The sequence below is a fragment of the Mustela nivalis genome (assembly GCF_964662115.1).
Source record: "Mustela nivalis genome assembly, contig: HAP1_SCAFFOLD_456, whole genome shotgun sequence".
Taxonomy (NCBI): domain Eukaryota; kingdom Metazoa; phylum Chordata; class Mammalia; order Carnivora; family Mustelidae; genus Mustela; species Mustela nivalis.
The window spans coordinates 153,525-163,564 of record NW_028136200.1 but is presented as its reverse complement, the minus strand read 5'-3'; positions in this window follow the sequence as shown (position 1 = coordinate 163,564).

Here is a 10,040-nt window from a genome sequence, read left to right as displayed (position 1 = left end):
TAACATTTATAGCGGTAGTTTAGCCAGGCTATACAGAGTTGGCCAATGAGATAACAATACAGAAAAAAACTGCACAGTCGTGCTAAGTCTGCTACACCACAAAAACAAAAATGCTAGGTAACACATGGGTGGACAATTGGATCTCAATTTACCCTAGTAGATATGTGCGTGCCCCTCTAATGGGATGTCTTCTCCTGGCCTGATTCACCCTTGTATCTAGGCTTTGAGAGTAAGCTCCTCTGGGAGGAGTAGGGTCAATTTAGTTTACTGCATGGGTTCAATATGAGTTTACTGCTGAAACACAAAATGACTCCCTCTGGCCTAGCAGCCCTTATAACGAGTACTTGTAGCGTCTCTAGAAATCGAGCCAAAATGTCTTCCAAATCTTCAAAACTGACGATGTACCAAAGGCAGATTCTACATCCTGGAACCTTAGGTCCAGAATGGACTCATGTACTTGGAGTCCACAGGAGCAAGCATGGAGCATGTTGGAAAAGACCCATAGCCCAAGTGAAGCCATCTGAAAGACTTCCGTGCCCGTTTCAGGAAGACAACTTGTATCTTCAAAAGGACGCATTGAAGAGGATTCAAATGTCAAAGAACATGGAGCATTCCCACAGGGTCCTGCAGATACCCTCTGGAGGAGTACATGTAGATGTGACAGCACAAGCCTGCCTTCACCCTCTCATGAACATCCCCCAAATGGTTTCATGGGATAAGCAAACAGTGCCTCTTGTGGAAGATGGGCGTGTTCTAATGGAGGCAGCAGAAGATGAACAGTGGGACAAAAAAGGTCCATTAGAGAGCCACAGACAGCGTATGCTACAGGTTGGTGAGGATATTCAGGAAGACAAGGAACTGGAGAATGAACATTGGAGCTCTGAGCGAAGGTCTGGCATTTGAGGATGGTGGGAGGTTCTCTGAACCTGGCTGCCTTCCATAGAGATCTAGGTCCAAATTAAAGAAAACATCCTCTGGCCACAGTCAATCCTTGTCTTTTTGTCAAACAATGCACATGCACATATTTGACAGAGAGACAGAGAGATCACAATCAGGGTGTAGAGCTGGAGAGGGAAAAGCTGACTTACCCCTGAGCAGGCAACCTGAGAACAGAGTCGATTCCAAGACCCTGGGATCATGAGTTGAGCTGAAGGCCGCCTCTGAACTGATAGGCACAATCCATGACACAATCTTTGACTTCTGAATACGTCCTAGTTCTAGACGTGAACCACTGCTCTGTCATTGTTCACAAATGCAGGGGAAATGGATTTTGGCTTGGGCTGGTGTTGCTTGAGCTATCTGGCCTGCTTCTAGAGCTGGTATAGTTTGTCCTCTTGAGGTAAGTGACTTGGCTATGTACAAACTACACTCCCACGCATATTTAGGTAAAGAGAATTCCTCCATTGATAGCTTTTGCAGAGGGAATGAAACTATGTCTTGTTGTTCTATGCTTCTGTGGATGGTGATGTGAGTCCTCCTTGCCTCTGAATCTGGATCTCTGTTTCTGCTCCCAGATGAGGGACAGTTTTAGCTCTGAATTCTCAAATCCATGTTCAGCCCTCTTTTTTTTCTCTCACTCCTACTTCTCCTACAATAAGCACCTCTTTCTATTCCTTGGAGTCAATGACTTTCCTAAGCTCATTGTCATGTTTCATCATTCTTCCTTCTTTCTTTGGATTTGTTTCCTTATTTACCAATCCTTTTCTGCCAGGTCAAAAATTTGGTCCTTTGCTTCTGCCAGCTTCTTGGACTTTTCCTCCAGTCTGCTACCAATCTTTTAATGATGATTCTAAATGTTATTTAGAGAGACATTCTGTTCTTAATATATTTCAAATATTCTACACAAGGCAAAGTGGATCCAAGTAATCTGTAGGCAAAATAAGATTTTAGAGAAGTATATATTTCCAACAGTATTTATAAAATATACCTTTATGTAAGGCATCATCCTGGACTTTGTGGAAAACACACAAAGGAGTAAGAAGTGGCCCTTCAAGAAACATATACAATATCAAGGTTTAACATGAAGCAGCATGTCTTCTCTAAGTAAAAAAACATTGTACCAACTGACTTTACTGAAACTTTATATTTATTGCTCTCATTTTAGGCCATAGTGTCCTTCTGCATGCAGGCTGCTATAACGGACATGATATAGACTGAATAGCTTATAAAGAACAGGAATTTATTTCTCACAGTTCTAGAACTGAGAAGTTCAAGATTAAGGAATGGGCAGATCCAGGGAGAGCCCACTTCCTCATAGATGGCTATCTTCTCACTGTAAACGTACATGATGAATGAATCAAGAGAACTCTCTGGGGTCTCCTTTAAAAGGACTGTAATCCCACTTATAACCTAATCACCTCCCAAAGGCCCCTATGTTTTAATACTATCACTTCCAGAGTTAGATTTTGTAATATGATTTTGGGAGACATAGACATTCACACCATAGTATATATAAACAAAAGAGACACAAAAACAACAAACAACAAAAATTATTTTAACTACCTATTATTTTCAACTACATAAAATTTTAATTTGTTTCTATATAATATTAAATAACTCATTTGAGTGATTCACTTATATCCAATGCATCTGAGTGCAATTAAATTTGCTTACCCAACATATCCAGCAGCATATTTCTTCAGACTATCCCATTCCCCACCTTACAGGTTTTACCACAATTAGAAGACAGGGGATAGAGGATAGATAGATAGATGTATACATAAACACACTTGTACATACACATATGCATATTTTTTCCTGTTAATGATACTCATGCAAATAAAATTTAAGCTCAAGGAAACCTGTCTTGTGTGTTACTTAATATCCAGTTTTTAGTCAACATCCAAAAACAAATAATCCAATAAAAACATGGATAGAGGACATGAACAAGTGTTTCCACAAAGAACACATTCAAATGTTCAGTAGATACATGAAAAGATGTCCATCATCATGTATCATCAGGAAATTGCAAAGCAAAACTAGAAAGAGATACCACCTCACACCTGTCAGAATGGCTAACATCAACACTACAAGAAACAAAAGGGGTTGGAGAGGATGTGAAAAAGTAACACTTGTGGGGGCTGCCTGGGTGGCTCAGTGGGTTAAGCCTCTGCCTTCAGCTCAGGTCATGATCTCAGGGTCCTGGGATCAAGTCCCACATTGGGCTCTCTGCCAGGCATGGAGCCTGCTCCCTCCTCTCTCTCTCTACTTGTGATCTCTCTCTGTCAAATGAATAAAATCTTAAAAAAAAGAAAAAGTAACAATTGTGAACTGTTGGTGGTGATGCAAACTGATACAGCCATATTTGAAAACAGTATGGAATGTCCATAAAATTTAAAAATAGAAGTCCTTTGTGATCCAACAATCCTGTTGGTGTGTATTTACCCAATGAATTTAAGAAAACTTATTCAAAGGGATGCTAGCACCCCTATGTTTATAGCAGCATTATTTGTAAAGCTAAGATATGGAAAGAACCCAAGTATCCATCAATTGATGAATAAATAAAGAATAAGTGGTATGTATATACAATGGAATATTATTCTGCCATAAAAAAGACTGAAATCTTGCCATTTGCAATAACATGGCTGGAACTAGACAGTATAATGCTAAAAGTGAAATAAGTCAGAGAAAGACAAATACCTTTACTCATATATGGAATAAAAGTAACAAAACAAACAAGCAAAGGGGAAAATAATAACACATAGAAAGAGAAACAAAGCTAGAAACAGACATTTCATAACGGAGAACAAACTGATGGTTACTTGAGAGGATCTGAAAGGAGTGATGGATTAAATAAGTGATGGGGGTTAATTAGAGCACTTGTCATGATGAGCACCGAGTGCTATATGTTATATTGTACACATGAAACTAATACAACCATATATGTTAACTAACTGGATTTCAAATGAAAATTTTTTAAAATCCCAGTTTTTAGCTCACATTCTGGCTTACAAAAGGGATTTAGTTAGGAATTTGGAGATTAGTTAATGAACAAATAAGGGGTGAACAGGCAGTTGTTAGATAAAATTACTATCCTTTCTGGCATGACTTATACCTTTTATCTAGAATTAATTTTAGCACTTTAGACTCTTCCTATTTTATTTTGAGTCATTAAACAAAAATTTCCTCAAAGGACCTTAGACTCCATCCAATTTGAGCAACAGTGTGAGAGAGGAAATGGTGTCCAGGAGGGAAAAAAAAAAAAGATAAAACTACTTTTGTTTACTAGTGAATGCATAGTTCTTCCACAGAAGAAGCTCTAAATGGTCATGGCTCCAGCTTTATATGTGTTCAGTCATATGTTCAGAAGTAGGTAACACTATCAAAAAATATAAAGCATCTGAGATTATTTTCCCTTATTTGAAAGCAGGTGTATGAGTCTGCCGTGGTTTCTTGGGTGTTGATAGAAGACGCAGACTCATGGTTCAGAAATAATATAGTTTATTATTCACAGCATTAGAGGTAGCCAGAATATTAACAGTATTTGTGTGTGTGTGTGTTTCTGTGTGTGTGTGTGTGTGTGTGTGTGTGTGTGTGTGTGTGTGTGTAGGGGTGGGAGTTATATATCAGTTCTGAGCCTCAGTTCCCACAAGAAGAATCAAAACAGAGGCAGATAATATTTGCAAACACAACAGGTTAAGTTAAAAAAAAGATACTATTTCTGTCCTCCAAGTCTATTCAATACAACCATATTCAAAGGACGGTCTAGAACAAATAATAAATGCAGAAATGTAAGCAACCAATTGAAAAGTGTCTCCCAAGAAACACACTTTGAGAGTCTTCCTTTGACAAAAATACTATAGGATATTACATGAATCAGGTGCATTGAATACTGGAAGGTTAAAATTACAAGGGACCAAATATTTTTAAGCAGACTGGCATCCAGTAGAGTTCAAATAGGTTTTATAAGATTGAGGAAAGAAGCCATCAAAACCTGGGCCCAGGGGCGCCTGGGTAGCTCAGTGGGTTAAGCCTCTGCCTTTGGCTCAGGCCATGATCTCAGGGTCCTGGGATCGAGCTCTGCATCAGGCTCTCTGTTCAGCAGGGAGCCTGCCTCCCCCTCTATCTCTGCCTCTCTGCCTACTTGTTGTCTCTGTCTGTCAAATAAATAAATAAAATCTTAAAACAAAACAAAACAAAACAAAAAACCTGGGCCCAATTTTCCCAAAAGTATGATTCTGATTCTAGTCTCTATGATGTTATCCCTTGAAGACAATGTCTCTAATTGAGTTGAATTAGTTTACTAAAGAGCATACCCCCATTTGTTGTAGGAGATGAACAATATGCAAGAGGCAAAATGCCACATGGAAGCCACCTGGTCTTCAGTGGAATATAGAATCAGTTCCTTTGGGATGAATTTGTTCCACATTTGACTTCCCACTTAAGGGAAAATAAGAGTGCCTTCCAATAGATTTTAAATAGGAAATGACAACGGAAGCTTATACAAGATTATAAAATGGGAAATTTCATTTAGATAAGCAATAATTTCAAAGTCATCTTCTTAATATTACAGACTCTTCACATAATCATAATTTTATTTTGGTATTATATGGTAATTTCAAATATAGTAAATATAAAGAATTTACCTCTGTAATTATAGCGATTCTGGTCGTAGTTTAATGGCAACAAAACTTCAAGTTAGAAGTATGGTCTACCAATTATGAATACATTTGGAAATGGTGTGTCATCTTCACTCCACTTGTCTCACTAAAACAGTGAGCCAAAAAAAGTAGGTCCAAGCTGTTTACTATGGTCAAAATGAGTTGCTTTTTCACTTGGTAAAGAAGCAGTCATATTTTGGAAAAAGAAACTGAGGCTATTAATATTTTCAACTTATTTTCAGAAAAGGAAAGAAAGGATAATCTAAGCTAAAGCCAAAATCTTACACAAGGTGGCAGGAGAATGGTCTTTTCCCAGATAAAGGGTTTTTCAACTTAGCCATGTTAGGAGGAAGAAGAGATGAGACATTGTGGACTTGACTAACGTTTGTACACTGTTCAAAAAGTTTTCAAAATAATGTGTATTATTTTTCTTCTTTTAGTTGAGACAAAAACAAACAAACAAACAAAAAACCACTAATGAGCTTACTCTTAAAAGGAGGTAAACAAGAAACTAGCAAAGATTGAGTGTTAGGTATTGTCCCCCTCCTTTTTTTAAAAATTATGTTATGTTAGTTACCATACAATACATTATTAGTTTTTGAAGTAGTGTTCCATGATTCATTGTTTGTGTAAAACACCCAGTGCCCCATGCAATATGTGCCCTCCTTAATACCCATCACCAGGCTCACACATCCCCACATCCTTCTCATCTTTAAAACCCTCAGTTTGTTTCTTGGAGTCCATAGTTTTTCATGTTTCATTTCCCCCTCCAATGCCCCCACTTCATTTTTCCTTTCCTTCTCCTAATGTCCTCCATGCTATTCCTTAGGTTCCACAAATAAGTGAAACCATATGATGATTGACTTTCTCTGCTTGACTTATTTCACTTAACATAATCTCCTCCAGTCCCATCCATGTTGATGCAAAAGTTGGGTATTCATCCTTTCTGATGGCTGAGTGATATTCCATTGTATCCATAGATCACATCTTCTTTATCCGTTTGTCTGTTGAAGGGGATCTTGGCTCTTTCAACAGAATGGCTATTGTGGACATTGCTGCTATGAACACTGGGGTGCATATGGCCCTTCTTTCCAGTAAAATAGAGCTAGCCTATGACCCAGCGATTGCACTACTGAGTATTGACCTCAAAGATACAGATGTAGTGAAAAGAATTAGGTATTGTTAAAGCACAAATGCAGGGGATAGAAGTTATGGTACAGAAGAGGGAAGGGCAACCATATGGCAGAGTAGAATAAAGTAGCTCAGGAAGAAATTAGTCATATCCAGATATTGTAAGGCATGTGGGGTTGGCAGGGAGAGCATGAGAAATCATGAGAGAAGAGAGAGAAAATGGACCAGGCAGGAGGGTTTATAACATTTTAACATCTAAGATAAGCATATGCAAAGCAGAATAGGGAAAGAAATAAAAGTTTTTATAAGACTCAATACATAAGGAATAACGTGGAGGACACTGGGAGATGGAGAGAAGTGTGCTGGGGGAAATCGGAGGGAGAGACAAACCATGAGAGACTGTGGACTCTGAGAAACAAACTGAGGGTTTTGAAGAGGAGGGTGGCAGGTGGTTGGGTGAGCCCAGTGGTGGGTATTAAGGAGGGAATTTATTACATGAAGCACTGGGTGTGGTGCATAAACAATGAATTTTGGATCACTGAAAATAAATTAAAAGAAAAAAAAAGACTGACTACAGACATGGACCTCAGTGTAACACAGATATGGAACTCACTGGAATACCAGCCATTTCCCACCGACACACACAGACTATGATAATAATAAATAATAATTCAATTAAGAAAATTGCCTGCCAAATAATTTTTCCTCTTTTTATTTTTATGATTATTATTTTTATTTTATTTTTAAAGTTTTTATTTAAATTCCAGTTAGTTAAAATAAGGTTAATATTAGTTTCAGGTGTACAATATAGTGATCAACACTGCCATACAACGGCTTAAATATAAAAATGAAAAAAAAAATTTTAAAGATTTTATTTTTAAAAACCTCTACACCCAAGGTGGATTTCAAACGTACAACCCCAAGATCAAGAGTTACATATTTTACTGACTGATCCAGCCAGGCACCCCAACAAATAAAAATTTTATAAAATTGTTGAGTTTGTGGGAGTCTCATTTGCTCAGTCAGTTAAGTGTCTGCCTTTGGCTCAGATCATGATCTCAAGAGTCCTGGGATCGAGCCCCATATTGCTCATGCGCTCTTTATCTCTCTCTCTCTCTTGCTTTTGCTCTTAAATAAATAAATAAAATATTTTTTTAAAAAATTGTTGAGTTTGTTTAACTAGTTTTAAACTAGTAGACAGAGATGAAGATAAAGTATGATCTCATGGCAGGGAAAAATACAACTTACACGTTTTAAAAATAAAATGTGCAATGTAAGTTACATCACTTCTTTTATCACCACACAGGGACTTTCCCTACTGAGTTGTTGTAATGTAAGGACCTATTTTATATTTTTATATTTTAGCAAGAGGCTTCCATTGAGGTTAACCCTGAAACTGTCCTTGCTCCCCTTCCCCCAGGGGATTCACTTAAAAACAAGACCTGGAAATCAGCTCCAGGTAACAAAGCCCATATACAAGGGTGGGTCAGGCCAGGTGGAGACATCAATCAGCGGGAGGGGGGGGCGGTGTTTGTATATTGTCTCCCTAGATACTAAGGAGAATGCCCCACTCCTCTGCCCTTTGGGAACCGTTTTGGCACCAATCCTAATCAAGGTGTAATAGGCTGGGTCAAATGTCTATACTAGGGTAAATTGAACCTCAATTGGTCACCTAGCCTCACTGTGGAGTTTCCTGTGTGTGTTAAAATCTCATTGGTCACCTGTGCGTGGCCAGGCCTGACTTCATGGCCTTTGCCCTTAAAAGCTAGACTGTGAAACAGTGAAGGGTTGCCTTCTCTCATAAGAGGTGTGGCTCTGAACTTTCGGTTAGATTCTTGATGCTTGGCATGAAATAAGGCTTTGCTTGACCTTCGCTTTACATCAGTCTCGCTCCTTTAATCATAGACCCATTATTGGGGCATAACAGTATTAATCTTATAGTTATAAGTCCACAATGCATCCATCATCCATTCTACCCCTTAACATTCCCCTTTGGACAGACCCATGATCTAGAACAAGCCTTATTTTATAGTGCCTTGTAGGAGATTTTTGCTGCTGCCTAAATTGCCTACTTTCCTCTCACCATTACCACAGAAATTGGGTCCACTGAAACAAAGGGGTAGTGTAAGAAATTAACAACTTCCATAAATCTCTTTAAATCATAAAGTATAAGATAGTGATACCTTTTTTTCTGCCACATAACCAATTCTTGCAAGAATAAGGTCATATAAGAGAATTTACAACACATGCTAGCATTATCCTACTGGACCCAGATCATTTGTATGTTTCTCTGTCTCTGAGAAATGTAGTTATTTACATGACTGAAACCTACAAATTGTTTGATATGACTACTAATATCACCTACAGTATTTTAAAGCCTGTTTAAGGCTTCTGAAATACATAGGTTTTGTAAACACTTATTAAGCATCTTGTATATATCAAACACTTTAAAAATCTCTGCTTTAAAAACAGAACAAAAAAACTCTACCTCAATGGAACTTTGAGTCTGAAAAAGATACAGGCAATATACAAGGCAACAGAATAATTACATATTTGATTATATACTCCGAGGATGTCACATTAAATTGATATGAAAATGATGAGAAGGATCTGGATTTCTTGTCAAAAATTTTTGCCTTAAAAAGAAATTGATATTTAGGGAAAGTTGTTACTGAAAGAGGTCCTGTGTCAACCAAAAATGTTAAACCATGATCTGAATAAATTTTCCAGTTGTGATCATTGCTTTGTTTAGCTGTCTTATATTAAGACTGAATTTAGTAATTCAGTCTCAGATTTCAGTAAGTCTTTTTTTTAATGATTTTTTTATTTATTAGAGAGAGAGAGGGAGGGGCAGAGGGAGAGGAAGAACCAGACTCCTTGCTGAGCAGGCAGCTGATGCAGGACTGGATCCTAGTACCCTGGCATCATGGCCTAAGCTGAAGGAAGACACTTAACCAACTGAGCCACCCAGGCACTCTAGACTGTAAACTTCTTAAAGGTAAAAAAGTTTATTCTTCTAGAAGTTCCACAGACATTTCTAACATCCATAAGAAAGCATGTACTGATGTAAAATGCCAGCAAATCAAATTATTTAGAAAAGAAAGAAAGAAAGAAAAGATATATCTGGATAAAGAGAAAAACAGAAAATCTAATAATACATTGAATTATTAGAGCAAAGAGTGGAGGAAGAGAAAATAAATATGAAATAGAGATTTCCACTAAAAGAAAAAAATTGAATAAGGCAGGAGATTTAGAAAATTATTATGACAGACTTGAGAAAAAATAAAATAGGAATTTTTAGAAAATAGC